The sequence below is a fragment of the Pantherophis guttatus genome, chromosome 4 (genome assembly GCF_059756535.1).
Source record: "Pantherophis guttatus breed Tessera chromosome 4, ASM5975653v1, whole genome shotgun sequence".
NCBI lineage: Eukaryota > Metazoa > Chordata > Lepidosauria > Squamata > Colubridae > Pantherophis > Pantherophis guttatus.
In genome coordinates, this window is record NC_142066.1 from 94915499 (window position 1) to 94938869 (window position 23371).

Genomic DNA, 23371 nt, shown 5'->3' on the forward strand with positions numbered 1-23371 from the left:
TAAGATTTTCATGCATTGCCTGTAACATATTTTTAAATTCCATATTAGCTTCCTCTTGTTGTGTTGTAGTTTCTACTACCTTTTGTGCCATGGAGCTGGACGCTGTTGTTATTGATGGTGATGATAAATCTGTTGTTATTTTCTTCATCTTGTTCTTTGTTTTTAAACCACAAAATTTATAATCCAAATATCAAATTTAATTGTAATCCATGTTTGTTATCTTGAAATCAATCCATTTCCACTCTGTTCCACCACCAAGCATCAAATTCTGCTTTCAAATTAAATCCAAATTTAAGATCAAAGTCAAAATCAAAATTAAATTTCAATCCAAAATCTTCAGGTTCTTGTTATCCTAATCCACATACATTTGAAGGAAATAGAAAAGAAGGGGGGGAAAGGTATCCCACAAAAACAAAAGGAGAAAGAACGTCTGTAAAAAAGGAAAAGCAAAAAACAAAAATTTAAAAAGGATAAAGAAAAAAAAGGGAATTTTAAAAATATCCAAAAAAATAATTCCAAAATTTCCAAATGTCAAAAGAAATCTAAAAATCCAAAATTATAGATCCAGAAAATAGAGGGAAAGCAATTGGATATTTAGTCTATTATATAGCTGGTTCTTTTTCTTTTTCCTTTCCCCACCAAGTCACAAGACAATTATTATCAGAACTCTGTTGCCAGGTTTAAAAAATATTGTCCAAGGTCATTCCATTTCATATCTTCTTTATTCTTCTCTCAGTTAATTTTCAAATAGTTCCTCTTATGCCACTAGATGGCACTGCAGTTTACTCCCCTTAATCATAAGTATAATTAATCCAATTCAGACCTTTCCAATATAAATCTCAAGATTTTAAAGTTCATATGTATTTTAGTTTTGGCAAAAAGCCACTCTGCCGAATCTGCTTTCTATTTTTCAAATCCATTTTCAAACTTCTTTAAAATTGTCTTTTATGGCCACCACTTTTTTACTGCTGTTGCCAGAAGTGGGGAGGCAGCCTTACATCCGCTCCCTCCCCTTTCCACTTTTGCCATTCTTCTTCAATTATAACTTTTAAGAACCAGGGAGTAAGAAAAAATAGGAATCTTGTTTTCAAGATAATAAATTCAATCTCACCCAGACAATCCACCTTACTTTTTTCTTCTCCCTTTCTGTGTGGCTGCCCCAGCTTTGAGACAGCTCCCAATGGCTGTCTTTCCAGTTGCTGGGTCAGAGGCTATTCGCTGATGCTTCAGGGAATTTACGATTTCCCTGTTCACACCAGCCCATGCCTCCGTTCTTCACCATCCCTACGAGATAGCTAAGATCTTCTGTGGACCCCCAAAACAGCTGGAATATTGACGCTTCTCCAGAGCCTCAAAGTTCATCGTGTTGCCATGACACTGGCCACACCTGCTGGCCAGACTACTTCTGCTGATCACCAGCTGCCAGCACTTTGGCAGATCAAATCTCACCAGGCTCAAGGTTGACTCAGCCTTCCATCCTTCCGAGGTCAGTAAAATCAGGACCCAGATTCTTGGGGGCAATATGCTGACTCTGTAAACCGCTTAGAGAGGGCTGTAAAGCACTATGAAGTGGTATATAAGTCTAAGTGCTATTGTTATCAAGGGAAATATTTTGAGATAACTTAGCACTTCCATCCTTAATTGCGACTTGCATTATGAAGAAATCTTAATCTAAATGTTGAAGAGATTTCCAGTTCTTTTTGCATAGTCAAAGCTGGAGACATCATTGGCTAAATCCTTCTCTTTTAATCCAAAGGTTGGTGAAAGAAAAATTTCTAGGGTTTCTAGGGAGCAAGGATATCCATGGGAAACAGAAGAATAAAACTGACAGCCATATATGCGCAATTGAAAGACTGCATCTTTTTTTCATGCTTTGTGAAGTTATAGCTGATGTTCCACAAATAGGATTGCTGACGGGTTTTTTTTTTTTACCTTCCCCACTCCTCCTTCCCTAGAAACACTCCTGCTGGGGGAGAGTCTGAAAAAAGACTTTGCGTTTTACCCTGCCACTGGCAGATTGTAAGCAGATCTGTGAGCACTTTTGGGGGCAGGAGTAGTATTATACCATTTGAAGAGATCCTTCCATTATCTTCTAAGTTGAACTGACCTCAACAATGTAGACTTTAATGTAGACTTTACTGGTAGGAGTTTGCTTAAAACCTTAATCGTTTTAGGTGTCCTGGTTGGCAATTTTCACAGGTATTATAATGGCCAAGGTATTATAATGGTTTATAACATGGTGGAGAACAAAGTACATAGTTATTTTAGGAAACCATATTTCAAGTACATATATTTCTATTGATTGAAGTTATAATTTCAGAATGACATCTGGACAACTGCTGAGTTTACATGTTGTCTAAACCTTAATTTAACTGTGGGTTTTGATGAGTAAACTTCAGTAATATGGGACTACTTGTGGGATGCTCAGTGGGGGGAAGGGTCCCAGCAAGATGAACAGAGGTGAAGGACCGAAGGCTGAGGACCAGGTATCTTGGACAGTGACCTATCAGTAGCAGGCTTATACATTCAATGGCTGCTGTGCTCATTGAACTGCAGATTTGCCACCACACTTATGGAGGCAAATGATGTGGGATCTGTTCCTTTAGAGAAGAAGTTTGTTGACCTCGATGTAAAATATTTCCTATGTCTGTTTTGGTTATTATCTTAATCAGTTGTATCTGATCCTCTTTCTGACTACTTTTTCCTAATGGAAAATTGTTTCCAATATTGGCTTCTGCTCAGTGGTGGGATTCAAATAATTTAACAACAGGTTCTGTGGGCGTGGCTAAGCGGGTGTGGCTAAGTGGGCATGGCTAAGTGACCATGTGACTGGGTGGGTGTGGCTAAGTGACCATGTGATTGGGTGGGTGTGGCTAAGTGACCACATGACTGGGCAGGCGTGGCTAAGTGACCATGTGACTGGGTGGGCATGGCTAGGTGGCCATGTGACTGGGTAGGTGTGGCTAGGTGGCCATGTGACGGGGTGGGCATGGCCAACTCGACATCATTTCTTTTCCCCAATTACTGTTTTAAATATTAAAAAGATATACCAAAAGGTTGTTTATTTATAAGTATTTAATACTTAAGAATAAGAGGTACACAGAACTAGATTTTGTTACGAGTTTTACAATATGAATGAAAAACTATACAAAACCATACAAGTTTTACAATATGAATAAAAACTATTTATTCAAAGCCATTCAAGTGTTACAATATGAATAAAAACTATTTATTCAAAACTATACAAGTTGTACAATATGAATAAAAACTATACATAGCTACACAAGTTTTATAAAATAAATAAATTTAAAATTAAATAAAAACTATTCAAAACTACACAAGAGTTTTACAATATGAATAAAACCATACATAACTACACAAGTTTTACAATATGAATAAAACCATACATAACTACACAAGTTTTACAATATGAATAAAAACTATTCACAACTACACGAGTTTTACAATATAAAAACTTTATACAAAACTATACGCTTTACAACATGAATAAAACCATACAAGTTTTACAATATGTATAAAAATTAATTATACAAAACTACACAAGAATTTTACAATACGAATGAAAAACTTTTAAATAATATCTGACAAAAAATAAAACTTATGTTAGGTATCTCCAAATTGCTGCTTGATTGGCGTCCTCCTCACTTTCATTTTTCTTCAGTTTTATTCGAGCATCATCAGCTGTGTGATTTACCCGTAATCATTTTTTTATTATAGGAATAGGGTCCCAGTCCTTTAGAGGTAGGCCAATTAAATTAACAGTCATTATGTTTGCTATATTGGAAACAGTCAGGCGATTTCTCTTCTCGGAACATATGACATTCATTTTTGAAAAACCCCTTTCTGCTTCTGCTGAATTTACAGCAATTGTTCTGACAATATTTTTAGCTTTTTGAATACTGTCAGGAATTGCATAGTTCTTGGAATCTTTTAAAACATTTTCTACAAAGTCCCGATAATCATTAATATTAATTTCATAATTAAAAATGTCACTAAATTCAAGCAATTCTTCTTCAGCTGCTTTCCATGGAACTACTATTTCACCAATATTCCAGTAATCTGGCTCCAAAAAATTGAGAAATTGTAGTTTGTTCCTGTCTTGAAATTGGTTACCTGTTTTTAAATGTTCACAATCCATTAGTCTTTTATCCAAATTCATGATGATGGTTTCCAAAAGTCTTCCCCGAGGAAGTCCAAGAAATCGATGATTTTCTACAAATTTTATACTTTTGAAGGTTTCTGAAGTAAGTAATATATCAACGTTTTTTTCATATACACCCTTTTCCTTTCTAAGCATTTCAAACGCTTTAACAGGTCTTATTACAAGTTTTTCAGCTTTTAGTATGTCTATATTTCTTGCTTGCAATGCATTTGATAGAAGAGAGATTTCATTTAGAATGTCAATCATCAATGCCAAATCATTCACAAAAAATATATTTTCAAGACGGGCAGCCATACCTGAGTATTTTTCATTTGTATGAAAGTACTGATGTAGCGCTGGATAAGCACGCCACACAGTTAGGGTTGACCTTAAACTACAGGCAGCCCATCTTGGTCCCAAAACTCTACCAATCTTTATTATTTCAATTCCAAGTTGTTCAGATATTTTGGTAAGTTCAATTTGGTTCTTATTGGATTAATGAAAAATAGTATATATCTTATCAATAAATATTTTAAAATGATTTACTTGCTTTATTTCCTTTATGGAGTCATCTAAAACAAGTTGAAGACGATGGTTTAAACAATGCCATATTATTATGTTCGGGAACTCTCTTGCTATTCTAATGCTCACTCCAGATTTTCTCCCAAGCATAACGCTGGCACCATCAGAACAAAATGCTATTAAATGTTTTTGTAAGTAGTTCTTGGTAAACCCAACATTTTTTAAACTGTCCATAACTGAAGAACATATTGTCTCTGCATCTTGTTTTTCTAATTCAACTAGCTCAACAAAAATTGTTAGTGAGGTAACTGAATCCTCAACTTTTAAGAAAAGTATAACAACTGGTTTGGAAGAAATTGTTGAGGCTTCGTCAATAATTAAACATATTTTCAGATTGTTTTCAATAATTTTAGCAAATATTTCTTTTTTTAATTTCTTTTGCAATGAAATCTACTATTTTCACTGCAGTTTTACGTAAATGTAAACCTATTCCCATATCTAATCCATTTTTAATTTGCAATTATATCTCATCTTCCATATCTGAAAATGGTTTACATCTTTGTGCCAGACTGTAAACCGTATTAAACACTCTACAAGTAGTAGATAAATACTTCTCAGTCATCTTATCAATTGCTTTTGTCATTGAATCCTGCTGACATTGGTTTAAGGTCTCTTTACAAACATTGTGCGCATTTGATGAAAAATGCTGCTTAATTTTTTTCCTAAGAGAGGCTTGTTTTATCTCTTTGTTTTTCCCTGATGCCTCAATTTGAAAATATTTCCATTCTTTGGAGAGATGACTGCTTTTCTCTTTTATGGAGTCTTGTTTTGCGCAATACACACAACCTAACTTTTTGTTCGACACTTCCAATTCATAGTATTTCTCTTTAAAACTCTTATATTGTAGCATTGTCCAGCATTCAGGAAGACTATTTTCAATTTTTGAACTATCTATTTCAATTGATGTGCTGCTTTCTCCAAGTTGGGGTGACTGTTCTGTATCATCCAAGGCCAAATCTGATACAACTGGTTCTGATCGTGGTTCTTGCTGAAAAAATCTGTCAAATTCTGTTGCCTTTTCATCCTGTTAAGGGACTATTGCAAAAAAAAAAAAAAAGTTTCAGTTTGGACTTGATTGTGGTTGTTAAGTTTGAGGACTAACTGTACATATGAGACAGCGACTTTCCCAAAAAAATAGTGGACAAGATCCTAGTTCCCTCTAAGAGGATCCCCCAATCCAGACCTTTTGCAATCCCCCAAAGGGTCAAAGGAAACCAGATTCCATACAGCTCTGAACCCTTAAGGCAAACCAAATACAAGGGGTCCTCGCTTAATGGCCAGTTGCTTAATAAGTGTTCTAACTTACAACTGACCTCCCCAAAGCTACTTGACCTGTTTTTGAAGTTTTGACAGCCACGCACACACTCACACACACCTTTATGACCAGTTACAACATCCCACACAGTCATGTGACTGAGGTTTTCTGTTTTTTGCCAGTTTCCAACATTTCTTTCTGGTTTCCAGTTAAAAATGCCGATTGGGGAAAATGGATTTGTTTAACAACCAGGGTTTGCTTAATGACCACAAGGTTCAGTTACTGACCACGGTGTTTGCCTAACTGCTGTGAATTCCCCATGCCTAGCTGGGAAATTCTGGGAATTGAAGCCCACCCATTTTCAAGTTGCCAAAGTTGAAAATCACTAGATAGACTCTGGTTCCTTGCTAATGTGAGACTGGGTCTTGCAGTCTTTCAAATCAAGGTGTACTACAAGAGAAGGAGGGACTGGGGTCCCCAGGGTCCTATCTTGTCCTGATGCTGTTTAACATCTGCAGAGATGCTGGTGTCACTGATGTCCTTCAACTCAGATAAAAATATTTTTTCACTATTCAGATTAACAGAGTTGGAAGGGACTTTGTAGGTCATCTAGTCCAACCCCCCTCTCAAGCAGGAGACCCTACACCATTTCTGGCAGATGGCAGTCCATTCTCTTCTTGAAAGCTTCTAGTGATAAAGCTCCCACCACTTCTGAAGGCAACTTCTGTTCCATTGTTTGATTGCTCTCACTGTCAGAAAGTTCCTCCTTATTTCTAGGTTGAATCTCTCGTTTGATTTCCATCCATTATTCCTTGTCTGTCCTTCAGGTGCTTTAGAAAATAGCTTGACCACCCTCCTCTGTGTGGCAGCCCCTCAAATATTGGAGGACTGCTATCATGTCTCCCCTGGTCCTTCTCTTCACTAGACTAGCCAAGCCCAGTTCCTGCAACTGTTCATCGTATGTTTTAGCCTCCAGCTCCTTAGAATTCACCATTAAGCATGGTGCAATCAATTCTGGAGCAATTTTATCCAATATATAATACTGCCTTTATATGATTCCTTCAAAGATCTTTGCTCTTCATTTTGTAGTGATCTGCTTCACAGTTCAAATGTTTCCATGGTATTTCATACATTATATTCGTAATTATCCTTTAAAGCAGTTCATTCATTCTATGTTGTATCTATATGTTATATGGCTAACTGTAGTAGATACTTTTATTTTTTTCTTAAGCTTGTTTGAAATTTAAAATTTGGTTTCTCAGTTCATTAGTTCCACTTTTTTTATATTTAATCAGAGATCCAAAGCTATCTAAATGCATTCTTAATTAAATGAGTATTCAGTCTTCCTAAGCTTTGTATTTTACTGTTTATAAAGTATGTAACAGTATAAAAAGAAAATTAAGTTCCAATTGTACTAATAAGGCGATTTTTAAAGTTATTTTCATTTAATAGTTAAGATGCTGTTTCAATACTTTAAATGAAATAATTTAAGGAAATCTTTGTCTTTGTTTACATGCCTAGCAACAGCCTTTATGCAAAACTCCCACACATTTTAAATTCAATGGTAACTATTATGCATAACAAACATCCTGTTTCTTATGAACAAATTCTTCCTGAAACAGCAAAGATAAATAATATTTTAAATCTCCCTCTACCTCAAACAGGTCCACCACCCTTCCCAGCCCCGCTTCCACAAGGGGGCACCTGGCTGTGTTTACCTTTTCTGCTGCTGGAGCAGTCGGAGGCAGTCCGAGGCGGGTGTTCGGGCCAGCTGCACGCAGACGCAATCCAACCAGGGTAGGCTGCCCCTGCCCGGGCGGGCACAGGTCCACCACCCTTCCCAGCCCTGCTTCCCCAAGGGGGCACCTGGCTGTGTTTACCTTTTCTGCTGCTGGAGCAGTTGGAGGCAGTCCGAGGTGGGCGTTTGGGCCGGCTGCAGGGCAAGGTGATACAACCAGGGTAGGTAGGCTGTTGCTGCCCAGGTGGGAGGTGGGCGCAGGCCTACAGGGCTGGCTGCAAGGTGAAGCAATGGGGTGGGGTAGGTCAGGGGTCTGCAACTTTAAACACTCATCCTAGAGGGAAAATTGGCCCAAATAGTATCTATTCTAGTCACAAGTTTGAACATAGTTGTCATTGCAACAGGAATGGCTCAAAGGGCAGGGTGGAGCATAAATGTTGTCCCTGGCAGATAAGGCCTTGTTCCACCAAGCCACTACTTACTCAGCAACAGCAGAATAGTAATGGAAAACTGTTTAAGAGGAAATGTAGCTATTGTCAGCTCTGTGACTTTTATATTAGATTTTCTGATATCATAGCAGTAAGCTAATTCCTACTCCAAAAAAAATCAGTTTTACTGTAGCTGATTTTTATCTCCGATTTTCCATATTTTCCCCCAAGGCCAATGGAAAATTATCTTTTTATTACAGTCCATTATTGAAGATCTAAAGGGTTTTTTCACAAAATGAAATCTGGATAATTATGATGTCCACATTAGGGAGATACATTTTTACATGGCTGCCCCATGCAGTTTTCTTATGCACCTTATTCAAGTACTCAATTTATGACCATTCATTTAATGACCATTTAAAGTTATGATGGCATTGAAGAATGTGAATGAATTGTCCTTACAGTGTCCCCATGTAATGTGATTGCCACTTACAACCTTCCCAGGAGACCTCTGGCAAGCAAAGTCAATAGGAGAAGCCAGATTTGCTTAATGACCATGGTGATTTATTTAACAACTTCTGCAAAATAAGTCATAAAATCAGGTGCAACAAACTTAACAACCACAATGCTTAGTCATAGACATTATGGTCCCAATGCTGGTTGTAAATCAAGGATTGCCTGTATATTCACCTTTCCTTGCTTACTTTTATGATGTATTCTGTATTGAAAGAAAATAAGCTCTTGTGTTGTTTGTGCCTGAAGCACCATCTCTATAGAGTATCTGTGAGGATTTGCAAAATGCTTCAAGTTCTCATGTGAGTAAAGTTAAAAACAATTTGTAAATAGTGTCCCCTTATTGTTCAAAATGTCCTTTTTAACAGTAGACAAAACTCAGGAGTCATCTGGTAGTCCCTTTTCAGAGTAACAAAAAACTCATCCCGCCTTTTAACTTAATCCATATAGTATATCTGCCCTATTCAGCTGTTCCAATGGAAGAGCTCTGCAACCAGAGGTTCTGGAATGCATTGAAGCTGTTCTACAGTGCAGCTCTTATGATGACAGTAGATTTAGTTTAAATAAACTGCAGAAAAAAAGGGGTAGATCCATCATTTTTTAGAATACTGCCACATACTCTAAAATTAGAATAATTCAAAGCAATGGAAATCAACCACACATTCATCGCAAGCTCAGTCATGCTTTTAAAAGCATATTGTCTGTGGAATGTATTCCTACCAAGTTTATCCTTGAAAAATATTTGTTCAGAAAAATAGGTAACATGGTAACCTTGCTTTTACAGAAAACTCTGGAGCTTACAAATAGCTTCTTTAGAACGTATCTGGCAATATTTTAGGTAACAAAATGGGCAACAGGTAGAAAACGCCTTTTAGTTTTCTAACAGGTAGAAAACGCCTTTTAGTGTCTGACAAAACAGGGAATAGTGTTATGTCTTTTTTTCTTCAATCTAGCTATGACCAGTTCTCAATATACAACTATATAATGCCAACATTACCAGGGGTGGGTTCTAAATTGTTTTACTACCGGTTCTGTGGGCATGGCTTATTTTGTGGGTGTGGCTTGGAGGTCATGTGACTAGTTGGGCGTGGCTACCTGGTCAGAGTCATTTCTGGAAGGTCCTTGCACTTACGACCAAGTCCTCGCACTTACGACCCAACTCATTTGTTTGCTTTTAACACTGATCAGCTGTAGGACGGCCCTTTGAAGCCCCGGGGCAAGAGTTTAAACAGTTTTTTCCCTCTAGTCATCAGCTGGGACTCAGGAGGCAGCAATAGATTGGGGGTGGGACCAAATAAAAGGTAAGAATAACGTGGGTGGGGGGGTGGGAGGGCGGGCGGGAGGAGAACCAGTTCGGTGACGTCATATCGTCACTGCTACCGGCTCAGCCGAACCGGACCGAACCGGGAGGAACCCATCACTGAACATTACCATAACAGTGTTAAGAGCATGCAACAAGTTGCCACCACCGCCCCTTCCACCTTGCCGAGTCTCTGCTTCTGCCAACGACCCTTCCTTTCCCGAGGGCGTCCAGGAGTTTGGTCCTTGGCACTGGCACCACCCATGACAGAGGAGCAACCTCCCCACGACCACAGCAAGACACACACCTGCACGACTTCACTTTGACCCACACCCAGAGCTTAGCCTCAACGTCACGTGCCATCCAATCAGGACCGGCCAGTAAATTTGTTTGGGAGCTGCTCTCGGTGGCATTAGAATTTGCTGAGAAGACCCAGGAGAAGCGTTCGATCGGCCCCTCCACGTCTGGATGGGGTAGGGTAGCTGGCGGCCGCGTGACAAACACGTCACGCGTATCACAACTTTTTAGTCTATTGAAACTCTTTACTTTAAGCACAGTCATTCAAACATTTAATTTTTCACAATTATTTCTTTAGTGTCAATTTTTCCCAAAGATGGACCAAATTTTATAGTGTCTTACTACTTTATCCGTTATTTGACCTTTTTAAGTATATATTTCATTATATTTGTTTTACATCATCTTTATCATTAATCATTTTACCATTTTACCCAAAACAATACAATTCTTCTCATTTACTTTTATAATCCTCTTTTTAAGTAAACCTAACTTCCATTTCAAATTCATTCCAACTTTCCCCTTCAAATAATTCCTTTTTTTATAATTCAATTTTTACAGTCCCAGTATTAATACAATTTCTTTACACTTTCAGGGTTACAAAATATACTTCATCTTATTCAAATACTATAATCATCAATATGACTTCTGTCATAATTATTTATACAGCTATTATTATATTTGTATATAATTTCCCCTTCTAAATAAATCATATTATCTCAAATCAGTTATGTTGTCAGTTAAATTCAATTTTAACAATCCCAATATTTTTAATTTTAGTCATTTCCATTTCATTTAAATTTCAAATTTTACTTGTTGAAATAATTTTTATTACAATTTTCCTTTACACAACTCTAGTACATAATCAACAGACTGTGTCATTTTTGTATACTTTGGATCAACATTCCATACAATATATACATTATATACATTCAATATCTAATCCTCAATAGCCTTATGTATATTTCCAATTTTTATTTCTATTATCTATCCAAGTGTACAATTTTTCCCAAACCGCATAACATTCCGAATCATCTTTTTCTTTTAGTTCTAGAGTAAGTTTATCCATTTCGGCACATTCATATATCTTCTGAATGATCAAACCCTCTGGTGGTGTATTGTGTTCCTTCCAGTATTGCGCGAACGCAATTCTTGCCGCTGTTAATATGTGTAGAATCAGATATCTTATCTTTCTATCAAATTTTGTTTTAAGTATTCTCAGGAGAAATGTTTCCGGGTTTAGCTCTATTTGACATTTTATTATCCCTTGTTGCCATCCTTGTATCTTAGTCCAGTACTTTTTCGCTTCAGGACATAGCCATCAAAGAAGCATGAAAGAAGGTACCTTGACATTGGTTACATTTCCAACATTTTGGGTTTAAATTTGAGTATATTTTAGCCAGCCTTGCTGGGGCTAAGTGCCAACGGTAAAGCATTTTGTACTGATTTTCCTTATAAGCAGCAGATTTTGTTATAGTGTAATTTTTGTTCCAAATTCTTTCCCAATCCTTTAAATCTATATTATGCCCTATGTTTTTAGTCCATGCAATCATTGGTTCTTTCACCACTTCCTCTACTCTATCAAATTCTAATAGAATTGTATATTTTGGATATTAATTTTCCTTCGGGGCCTATCAACAATTTGTCTAGTTGTTTTGGTTTTGTGTCAATTTTGTATTCTTCCACGTCTTTCTTGTATCTAGATTGCAGTTGTAAATATGGCCATCAATCAATAGAAATTTCCTGTTCTGTAGTATCTGATTGTTTTTAAGCTTCCCTGTTTATCTAAAATTTCTGAGTATCTGGGCATTTTGCTTATATCTAATGTGTTGGGGTGGATCATTGCTTCCATGGTAAATAACCAACCAGGGATTTTCATGTAATGTTTTTTCCTTATATCCTCCCCAATTTGTAACAATGCATCTCTTATTTTGTGTCTATAGAAATATGAGTGTGTCCTATTCCCTCTAGCCCACATAAAGGCATGCCACCCCTTTTGCAGATCGTGTCCTTCCAGTGTTAAGATTCTTCTGTTGTTTGTTTAAGTTCACCCAATCCCTTATCCAAACCAGAGTTGCTGCCTTGTGGTAAAATCCCCACACCAGGAGTCCAAACCCCCCCTACTTCTGCTATCGTGGAGAGAGAGAGAGAGAGAGAGAGAGAGAGAGAGAGAGAGAGAGAGAGAGAGAGAGAGAGAGAGAGAGAGAGAGAGAGAGAGAAGTTTTCTCCTTGCCTTCTTTCCTTTTTTCTCTCTCTACTTCCCCTTCCCTTCACCTTCTCCTCCTCTCTTTCTCCCTGTCTTACCTTCTCTCCTACTCTACTTTCCCTTCCCTTCCTTCCTCCCTACTCTTCCATCCCTCTCTCTCCTTCCTCCTCCCTTCCAATTCCTTCATCTCTCTCTATTGCTGTATTCATTTTCAATTTAATGTTTTCCATTGTTGTGTTCAGGCAGTCCTGATCCCTTATCTTTTTAATTATAAACAATATATTTCATCTTATTCTCTTTTTTCCTTCAAACCTTTACTTTACTTTTCACAGCCACTCTTATCTTTTTTACTTTTACCAATATATTTTTTCTGCTTTACTTCTTGCAAGTGTAACATTTAAAGCATTTTTATCATTTCAATTTCATTCAGTTTTACATTCAGTTTCAATCATTAAATATATTTCTCAAAACATCTTAACTATATATTTCCACTTATTCAGATATATATTTATAAAGCACATCTTAATCCTTTCTCATTTTACCCAATCCAATTAGTTCTTAAAATATTCTTAATTTGTCTTCTTTTCTCTTTTTAATTATGTTTCAAATATATAGTTTAAGATATTCCAAATATTACATTTCCCCCAACTGGTTTATTCATATTATTATAACTTATCATTCTATAAACCTCCAATATTATTAAGCATGTGATATTTATTACAGTTTTCCCTTTGTTTTTACTTTTCTTTTCCTTTTTTGTATCTTTTCATTATTAATATTTTGTATCTTAAAATCGTAAAATCTTTGCCCTTTATTTCCCATTATTTCCCTTCCCTTTTCCCCCTTTAGTTTAGTTTAGTTAGTTTAGTTTATTATTTTTGTATACTGCCCTTCTCCCGAGGGACTCAGGGCGGTGAACAGCCATGATAAAAACAATGTACAACAAAAATTAAAAGCTTATTAAAATAATTCAATCATTCGGCCAAATTTAAAACATCCAACTTAGATCATTTAAAACCCCTATCAAAACCCAATTTAAAAAAACCTTTATCCTGTCAGTCCAGCTTGCTGGAATAATAGGGTCTTCAGAGCGCGACGGAAGGCACGGAGGTCGGGGATCCTTCGTATGTCCGGGGGCAGTTCATTCCATAGGGCCGGGGCTCCCACAGAGAAGGCTCTCCCCCTGGGGGTCGCCAGCCTACACCATTTGGCTGATGGCATCCTGAGGAGGCCCTCTCTGTGGGAGTGTATTGGTCGGTGGGAGGCAATCGGTGGCAGAATGCAGTCCTGTAGATAACCAGGTCCTAATCCATGGAGCACTTTAAAGATGGTAACCAACACCTTGAAGCACACCCGGAAGACCACTGGGAGCCAATGCAGCTTGCGCAAGATGGATGTTACATGGGAGTGACGAGTCGCCCCCATTATTACTTGCGCGGCTGTATTCTGGACCAGCTGGAGCCTCCGGGTGCTCCTCAAGGGGAGCCCCATGTAGAGAGCATTACAATAGTCCAGCCGGGAAATGACGAGGGCGTGAGTGACTGTGCGCAGGGTGTCCTGATCCAGAAAGGGGTGCAACTGGGAGATCAGGTGAACCTGATAAAAGGCCCCCCTGGCCACGGCCATCATATGATCCTCCAAGGACAGCCGTGAGTCCAGGAGGACGCCCAAGTTGCGAGCCCTCTCTCAGGGGGGTAAGATCTCATTCCCAATAGCCAGCGATGGTGTCAGCTGGCTATATCGGGCCATCGGGAGCCACAGCCACTCAGTCTTGGAGGGTTTGAGTCTGAGCCTGTTCCTCCCCATCCAGATCCGCATGGCCTCCAAGCAGCTTTCTTATATTTCCACTGTAAATCCCAGTGTAATCATTTATGTTTTTAATATTTTTTCTCCTCCTCCACCCTCTTTTCCTTCTTTGCCTTTTGTTTTCCCTTCTTCTTCCTTTCTTTTGTATTTTAAAATTCTGCACTCTCCTATTCTGCCCTATATTTCCCATTGCTTCTCCTTTCTCTTTCCTTTTTTGTGTCTTTTCATTGTTAATCCCAGTATGCTTATTTTAATTTAATTTAATTTAATTTAATTTAATTTAATTTAATTTCCAATTTATATACCGCCCTTCTCCCTGAGGACTCAGGGCGGTGTACAGCCAAGATAAAAGACATAGAATACAAATATTAAAACATTTAAAAATATATATAAATTTTGGCCCGAAAGTTAAGAATCACAGACTAATTAAAAGAATTTAAAAATTTTAAAAATTTCTTCTTAGGCCAACCCGGCTTGTTGAAAAAGATGGGTTTTCAGGGAACGACGGAAGGCATTGAGGTCCTGGATTCTTCTTATCTCCGGGGGCAACTGATTCCAGAGGGTGGGAGCCCCCACAGAGAAGGCCCTCCCCCTGGGGGCCACCAGCCTACATTGTTTGGCTGATGGCACCCTGAGGAGGCCCTCTCTGTGGGAGCGCACGGGTCGATGGGAGGTCATCGGTAGCAGCAGGCGGTCTCGGAGATAACTAGGCCCTATGCCATGGAGCGCTTTAAAGGTGATAACCAACACCTTGAAGCGCACCCGGAAGACCACCGGGAGCCAGTGCAGCTCGCGCAGGAGCAGTGTTACATGGGAGCGCCATGTTGCTCCCATCACTACCCACGCTGCTGCATTCTGGACCAGCTGGAGCCTCCGGGTGCTCTTCAAGGGGAGCCCCATGTAGAGAGCGTTGCAGTAGTCAAGGCGAGAGGTGACGAGGGCGTGAGTGACTGTGCACAAGGAATCCCGATCAAGAAAGGGCCGCAACTGGCGAATCAGGCGAACCTGATAAAAGGTCCCCCTGGTAACAGCCGTCAGATGTTCCTCCAAAGACAGCTGCCTATCCAGGAGGACTCCCAGATTGCGAGCCCTTTCAGTGGGGGCCAAAGACTCGCCCCCAATAGTCAGTGATGGAGTCAACTGACTATATCGGGATGCCGGGAGCCACAGCCACTCAGTCTTGGAAGGGTTGAGCCTGAGCCTGTTCCTCCCCATCCAGATCCGCACAGCCTCCAGGCACTGGGACATCACTTCAAGGGCATCGTTGGGGTGGCCTGGGGTGGAAATGTACAGCTGGGTGTCATCAGCGTACTGGTGGTATCTCACCCCAAAGCCACGGATGATCTCGCCCAGCGGCTTCACATAAATGTTGAACAGAAGGGGCGAGAGGACCGATCCCTGCGGCACTCCACAAATGAGAGGCCTCGAGGTCGACCTCTGCCCCCCTGCCAACACAAACTGCGACCGGTCGGAGAGAAAGGAGGAGAACCACCGCAACACAGTGCCTCCCACCCCCAACTCTTCCAGCCGGTGCAGCATGATACCATGGTCGATGGTATCAAAAGCCGCTGAGAGATCTAATAGGACCAGAACAGAGGAATAACCCCTGTCCCGAGCCCTCCAGAGATCATCCACCAACGCGACCAATGCCGTTTCTGTGCTGTGCCCAGACCTGAAACCCGACTGGAACGGATCTAGATAGGATGTTTCCTCCAGGAATTGTGGAAACTGTTGCGCGACCACACTCTCAACAACCTTCGCAATGAAGCGAAGGTTGGAGACAGGACGATAGTTAGCCAATATTGCTGGGTCCAGGGACGGCTTCTTGAGGAGAGGCCTCACCACCGCCTCTTTCAGGGCAGCGGGGAAGTGACCCTCATAAAATCATAAAATCTTTTATTTTGTCCTTTATTTCTTATTATTTTCTATGTTGTGGCCCCGCCCTCTGAGCCTGTCCCATCGGAGGAAGAAAGCTCCGAGCATGAGAAAGAGGAGTCAACCAGGCCTCCCTCTCCAGGCCCCTCCCCTCTGGCACTGTCTCAGGTGCCGGCCGAGGGAGAGGAGATTAACAGGGAGACAGGTGGCTCGGATGAGAGCGGAGGAGAAACATCATTCCTGGACGCACGCCTCCGAAGGCGTGATAAACGATTGCAGCAGCTCAGGAGGCGTGCTAAGGATTAGAACTGAGTCACTGGACCACACCTCAGAGACTATATAATAGAGGGTGGTGGCCAGTGATCCTTGTGATGAACAAAAAGTAAACCTTGGATAGTCACTAAAGCCTCGTCCGGAACTGCTGAGAGAAATATTATTCTGATTGGACTTTTTGTACGCTAAGTATCTTATCTTTCTGTTTTGTGGAAATAAAAGCACTTGGCAGACGGCGTGTATATCGCTGCCAAGTTGGAGATAAGACCTGGGTGTGTGCCAAAGTGTTTCCTTAACCCTCGGCTGGCTGTGTTTGTGTGTGTGTGTGGACGGGGACAGATCATTCTATCTCTTTTCCATCTTTCTTATCTTTCCACTGTAAATCTCAGTGTAATCATTTAAGTTTTTTATATTTTTTCTGTTCCACCCTCTTTTCCTTCTTTGTTTCTTTTCTTTTTGTCCATACTTAATATTACAATTGTTTAATTTTCCATAGTCAGTGTCTTTGTCTTCTTCATTATCCATCTCTCTTTCTTGTTTCTCATTAGTCATTTCCTTTTCATCTTCAGTGCATTCTAGCTCTGTCTTTCCCTCCTCAGATTTCGATTTTCCATGCAAATTTATAATCATTTCCTTTATTTCCAAACACATCGTCTTTATCAGTTCATTAAGTTCCTGTTCCATTTTATTCTTTCCGGGTTGAATTATTCCAGTTTTAAATTGCATTAAGGTTCCTCTTTTATAATCATCAAAGTCTATCCTCTTGTAGGCAAAACATATCCTCCTTAGTTCTCACCAGTTATCTTTTTAAAAGTTCAAGGTTTTATTTTTCCCCCCTCATTGCTTCAAAGGTTTTCTTAAAGTAAACAATTCCATGTCATGCTCTTCCTTCTCCTGCAAATGTCTCTCTATAATCCACAGTTCCACTCAACTAATTAACAAATCGCCATTTTATTTGTAATCCACATCCGTGTTTACCGAGTCATAAAAGAGAAAAAAGCCAATTTTCACATCTTCTTTCACCTTTATATACCACCAATCAATTTATAATCCAATCCAAATTGAATCCAAGTTCCAAATTTACATTTCCATTTGTCAATCACTTTTAATTCTTTATTCGGGTTCTTCTATGGCACGCTTGTCATTCTCACTTTCACTTTCCATCCTGCCTCTCTTTCTTCACTGTCCCTACAGGACAACTTCGGTCCAAAGATAGTTCGTCTGGCTGGATTTTGCCGAGCTCGTTGGAGCCCGGCATTTTCCCAGCCAGTAACGCTGTGCTGCTTCCAGATTCTTTGCCTTCTTCTCTGACCAAACAAATTTTGTAGTAATTTTGTTAAGTTTGCCGAAAAACTTCTTATCTAATGATATGGGAATTGTTTGAAATAAGTATAATAATTTGGGTAGGATATTCATCTTGAAAGTCACTATCCTACCTAAAAGCGATAGTTGTAGCATCCCCCATTTTTCCAAATCCTTCTTTATTTGTTGGATTAATACCAAGTAATTATCCTCCTTTAGGGACGTACATCTCACCGTTAACCATATCCCTAAGTATTTAATTTTTTTTACAATTTGTAAATTCATTTCCTTTTATAATTATTTTTTCTGATTTGTTGTTAAATTTTTAACTATCATTTTGGTTTTCCCCTTGTTAATTTTAAGTCCAGATATTTCTCCATATTTTTCTATTTCTCGTATTAGAATAGACTGGATTCCAGAGGTTCCTCAACAATGAATACCATGTCATCCACAAAGGCCTGTGGTTTGTACTCTTCTCTTTTAATTTTCGTTCCCTTTATTTCTCAGTTTGCTCTGATTCTATTTAGTAAAATTTCTAACGTTAAAATAAAGAGAAGTGGTGACAGTGGGCATCCCATCTCTTGGTTATCTGAAATATGTTGGTGGTGTTCCCATTTACTATTACCCTTGTGTTCTGCGTCGTATATATTGCCGCTATCATATTTTCAAATTTATCTCCCAGTTTCATGTGTCTAATTTGCCTAATCATGAATTGCCAGTTTAAATTATCAAAAACCTTTTGGGCATCCAGAAAAACAAGAGCCACTTGTTTCTCTGGGTGGGCTTCATAATATACCAGTATGTCTACTATTATTCTTGTGTTATCTCTTATTTGTCTGTTTGGAAGGAAGCCATTTTGATCAGAGTGTATAGTCTCATTCAATACTCTTTTCAGCCTTTCTGCTATTATATTCATGAATATTTTGTAATCTGCATTTAAGAGGGATATTGGTCTGTAATTTTGGATTTGATTTTTATCTGTACCTTCTTTCGAGATTAAGGTGATGTATGCCTCCCTCCACGATTCCGGTAATTTTGCTTCGTATAGTGCTTCATTACATATTTCCAATAATACTGGTTCTATGATCTCACTCATTTTTTTGTAGACTTCCCCTGGGAGGCCATCCAGTCCTTAAGTCTTAGGATTGCCCCTCTCAATTCTTCTGGCATTATTTCTCTATTTAGCATTATCCTTTTTTCCTCCTCTAGTGGTGTAATCCCTTCTTCCAACAAATAATTATCTATTTTATCCTTTGCTATTTCCTTTTGTTTATAAATATTCACATAATAATTTTGTACAATTTTCTTTTTCTCTTCTTCATTATTTGTGGGGTCCCCATCTCATCATATAATTGTTGGATAATCCATCCTTCTTTCTCCTTCTTCAGTTTGTAAACGAGCCACCTTCCAGTCTTATTAGTGTGTTCAAAAAAGAATTGTTTAGAAAATTTTAAATTTCTTGCGATCTCCACTTGCTCTAATATGTTAAATTTATGTCTAACAAGGGTCAAAGTTTCTTTAACAAGTTCATCTCCTGGTTTTGTTTGGAGTTGATTCTCCAATTTTCCAATTTCTTCCACTAGGGTGTTATGTTGCTTCCATTTTTCCTTATTTTTCTTTGCCATATAAACTATTGTTATCCCCCTTATATAAGCTTTCATAGTGTCCCATAAATTTGTTACTGAGGTATGTTGTTTTTTATTTTCTTTAAAAAATAATGTCAATTCCTTCGTTATCCTTTCAATGTATTCCTTTTCCTTTAAGATTTGGGGGTTTAGCGTCCATCTTTTGATTTTTTCCCCTTTGGCCTCTCCATATTATCTCAAGGAGGTTATGATCTGCCCACTTGTTTGGGGAGATTTCAATCTTTTCTATTTCTATACCTAATTCCTTATTTATCCACATCATATCAATTCTAGACCAGGATGCATGGGGGCTGGAATAAAATGAATATTTATTTTCTTTTGGATATAGGGTCCTCCACTTATCTATCAAATTTAGTTCATCTATCATTCTAAAAAAGGGTTTTGGTAATATATTTCTCTTTTTCTTGTTATTTTTATCACAAATATAATCTTTTTTGGTATCGACTATCCCATTATAATCACCCACAATACATATATTCCTGTGGCCTGTCACAATTATCTTTTCATGCAATTTCTTATAAAACTCCCCCTGGGTTTTATTAGGCATGTAAATAACTACCAACAAGATTAGTGTATGTCCTCTTTTTATTTCCATCATTAGGATTCTTCTTTTTGGGTCTGCATAAATTTGATTAGCCTTTATTCCTTCCTTAATATATATCACCACCCCTTTCTTCTTCTTCTCTGCCAATGCTGTATAAAGTTTCCCTAACTTATTGTACTCTAAATATTTTTCATGTTGCTTTTGGATGTGTACCTCCTTTTTGGATGTGTACCTCCAAAAAACTATGTCTGTTTTTTGTTTAATTAGCTTTGTAAATATTTGTCTCCTTTTTGCCACTGCGTTTAACCTTTATTGATATTAATTTAAAATCTTCCATTCTATTGTCTGTCTACCAGATATTAGTATCTGTTGGCCTTTGTAACTCTTTGGGTTCTTGTTTTAATTCCTCTTATTTCTTGGTTTTCTTTTCCTTCTTTGCTTCTCTCTTCCCGGACTCCTCCTTTGGCTTCCTGATGTTGTATTGGTTCCTTTTCTTGACTTACGGTGTCCATCTCCTCCTTACTACTCTGATCCTCTTCATTTCCCATCAGTCCGTCAAAAAAGTTCTGTGCCATCACTAAGCTATCAATTTTAACCTTCTTGCCTTGCCATGAAACAAGATTTCCTTCCGGGAGTATCTACCTAAACAAGATGTTTCGTTTGTTCAATTGTAAGGTCAAGAAACGATAGTCCTTATGTTGTTCTTGAGCCCTTCTAGGAATTTGCTTCAATGTAATAATTTCCTTCTCCTTGCAGCTCATTGGTTCCTCTCGGGTGATATTATAAACTATATCTCGGATTTTCTTTCGGGCAAATCTAATATGGACCTCTCTGGGCAATTTGTGATGTCTAGCATAATTTGTTTGTATTCAATACACTTCATCTAATTTGTTCATAATTTCTTGCTTATCCCTTTGGAGAGATGCTGCTATAATGCCTGCCATTAACTGAATTAAATCTTCATCCTTTGCCTCTATCACATTTTGAAATCTTAAGTAGAACGATGCCTGGTCCATTTCTAATTGGATTAAGGAATCTTTGAGGTCTTTATTTATTGCCATCATTTTCTGATCTACCAGGTCTATTTTTTTTTTTCAGTTTGTTCTGTTTTGGCTTCACTATTTTTATTCTTTGTTCATTCTTCTAAATTGCTTCCTGAATTGAGTTCATTTTATTATCCAATTTCTGGATATCAAATTCATTTCTCCGTGATTGCTAGACATTGTTTTTTGCATCTTTACCATTGTCTCCTGGATCAATGTCAGAGTGGCTTACATTGTTTGCATGTTTGGGGTTGTGTTAGTTTTTTCCATCTTTGATAACCCCTCTGTCGATCATTGATTTAATGGGGAAGCCATAGTTATCATTGGATTTGATGTAGTTTTTTTCCCTGCCTTTAAAGTCATTGTTGTAAGACTGGTCATCTCTTTCAATACCCTACTTTGTTCTCCCAATATTCTATAGATGTTTTTCCATGCTGTCATCAACCATTTACTATCTGACTTTTATTTTTATTTTTATTCCCCCCCCTCCTTTTACCCTCCTTATGATATTAGGTGTTAAATAATCAATTCCACTAATGAAAACTATCTCTATTCTTAATCAACCTTAACAGATTATTCAATTTAAGTATCAATATCAATAATATATGTAAATTAATCAAAATATACCAACAAGAGCTTTAAAATAAATCAATAAGCAGGTCTATATAGGTATAAGAGTGAGTATCAATAATTAAATAGTTAGTATATATCTAAAGTTAATTCTATAAATTATCAATTTGTACAAAAAAATGTAGTTACAATTATCAATGTGTAATCAATTCAGTATATCTATAGAATTAATTTTAAATGCCAAGTTATAAACATGTAAATATATCTAAATTTATAAGTGGCTAGAAAGAGATATAAATATATTATACTTTAGCTCTCTATGAAATGTGTATTTTATAAATGTTACTGATTCATAAGTACTTACATTACCACTAGTATTTATGTATAAAATATATAGGTATATTTAATCCTTTGAGTCTTCTTAGTTAGCTTAGAATTAGTCAATAGAGGGTGATAAATAATAATAAATATGTGCAAAGTTCAGGCATTTAATTCTAAAAGAGTGTGAATCCTTGTATCTTCTTCTGGATATAGTTCTCTTTACTCCTCCTAAATCTTTAATGCCTCGATTATATTATTATATATTTTCTATAGTCTATTAAGTTATTATTGTCTTTCTCCACTTTTATTCAGCCTCAGGTTCTTCTTGTCCCTCTGTTTAAAAGTTCTATTGAAGCGGTGAGTTCTTTCTCCACTTTCTGGCTCGGGTGCTCATCCACTCAAGCCTCTCTTGCAGACATGACATGCCTTCATCTGCTCTCACCATTTCTCTTCCTCTCCTTTCTTTTCCTGTTGCACTAGCATGCCAGATTTCTCTCCTTCTTTGCTTTCTCCTTTCCTTCAGTTTCTCACCAGAATGTCCACCTGTCTCATTGCAACACCACTGTCTTGAACACTTTTGTCCTTCTTCCTCTTCACCACTTTAGCGGTATTATGCTGAATCACTGCTCCTCCTGCCGAGTCACTGCCTGCTCCCTGGCTGGAGATCCCTTTTAACCAGGCAAACAGGACTCACTTTTCCAAGCAATCGTCAGCCTTGCGGTTTTCAGGATAATCAGCCGCTTCAAATGTCACAGTCTGCTATAAAAATCTTCTCCTCCCTGTACTCTCTGGATCATTGCGGCCTCAGGTCTGCCATAGCACGATGGCAGACACTTTCACGTTGGTTTGACAGGGGTGTCCTTTGCAACAAGTGATCACCTTTCACTTCACTGCACTCTGGACTTTGCCTCTAGTTCACAAAGCCCTCCAGGCTCTTTGTGCCCTGAAAGGTCCCCAAAACGTGAAGTATTCGGGGTCTGGGAACAGACACCATTCACCTTTCCCCACTCTGCTGAGACCATACCACCGGAAGTCCTAAATTTCAATATTTTAATACCTTAAATACATCAACCATCAGAAACAATACAATCCTTCACCTTTGTTTTTATAATTAATTTTATATAATTCAATTTTTACAATCCCAATAATTTCCCCTTAAATAAATCATTTTATATCAAATCAGATATATTGTCATTTAAATTCAATTTTTAAAATTCCAATATTTTTAATTTTATTCATTTCCATTTCATTTACCAAATCTCCTGTTATTCAAATAATATAGTCACCAATATTAATCCTAATAATATTGTTAATACAATTATTACTTTACATATATTTCATATTACCCTTCCTCCTGTCCATTAATTCTTTAACCATTTTCTCCTGATCCATCTAATATACCACCAATTTTCTTTTTCCCCTTTTCTTCCTTTTATAGTTATCCTCTCTTTTATTCTCTTCTGTTCTATTCCCCTTTTCTTCTTTTACCTTCCTTGTTTCCCCATTGTTAATC

The 23371-nt window shown here is 38.1% G+C and overlaps 1 pseudogene; it reads right to left on the reverse strand.

Annotated features, from left to right (window-relative positions):
- Window positions 1–3619: 3619 nt before the first annotated feature.
- On the reverse strand, window positions 3620–20499 carry LOC148114240 (E3 SUMO-protein ligase KIAA1586 pseudogene; annotated as a pseudogene).
- Between the last annotated feature and the right edge of the window lie 2872 nt (window positions 20500–23371).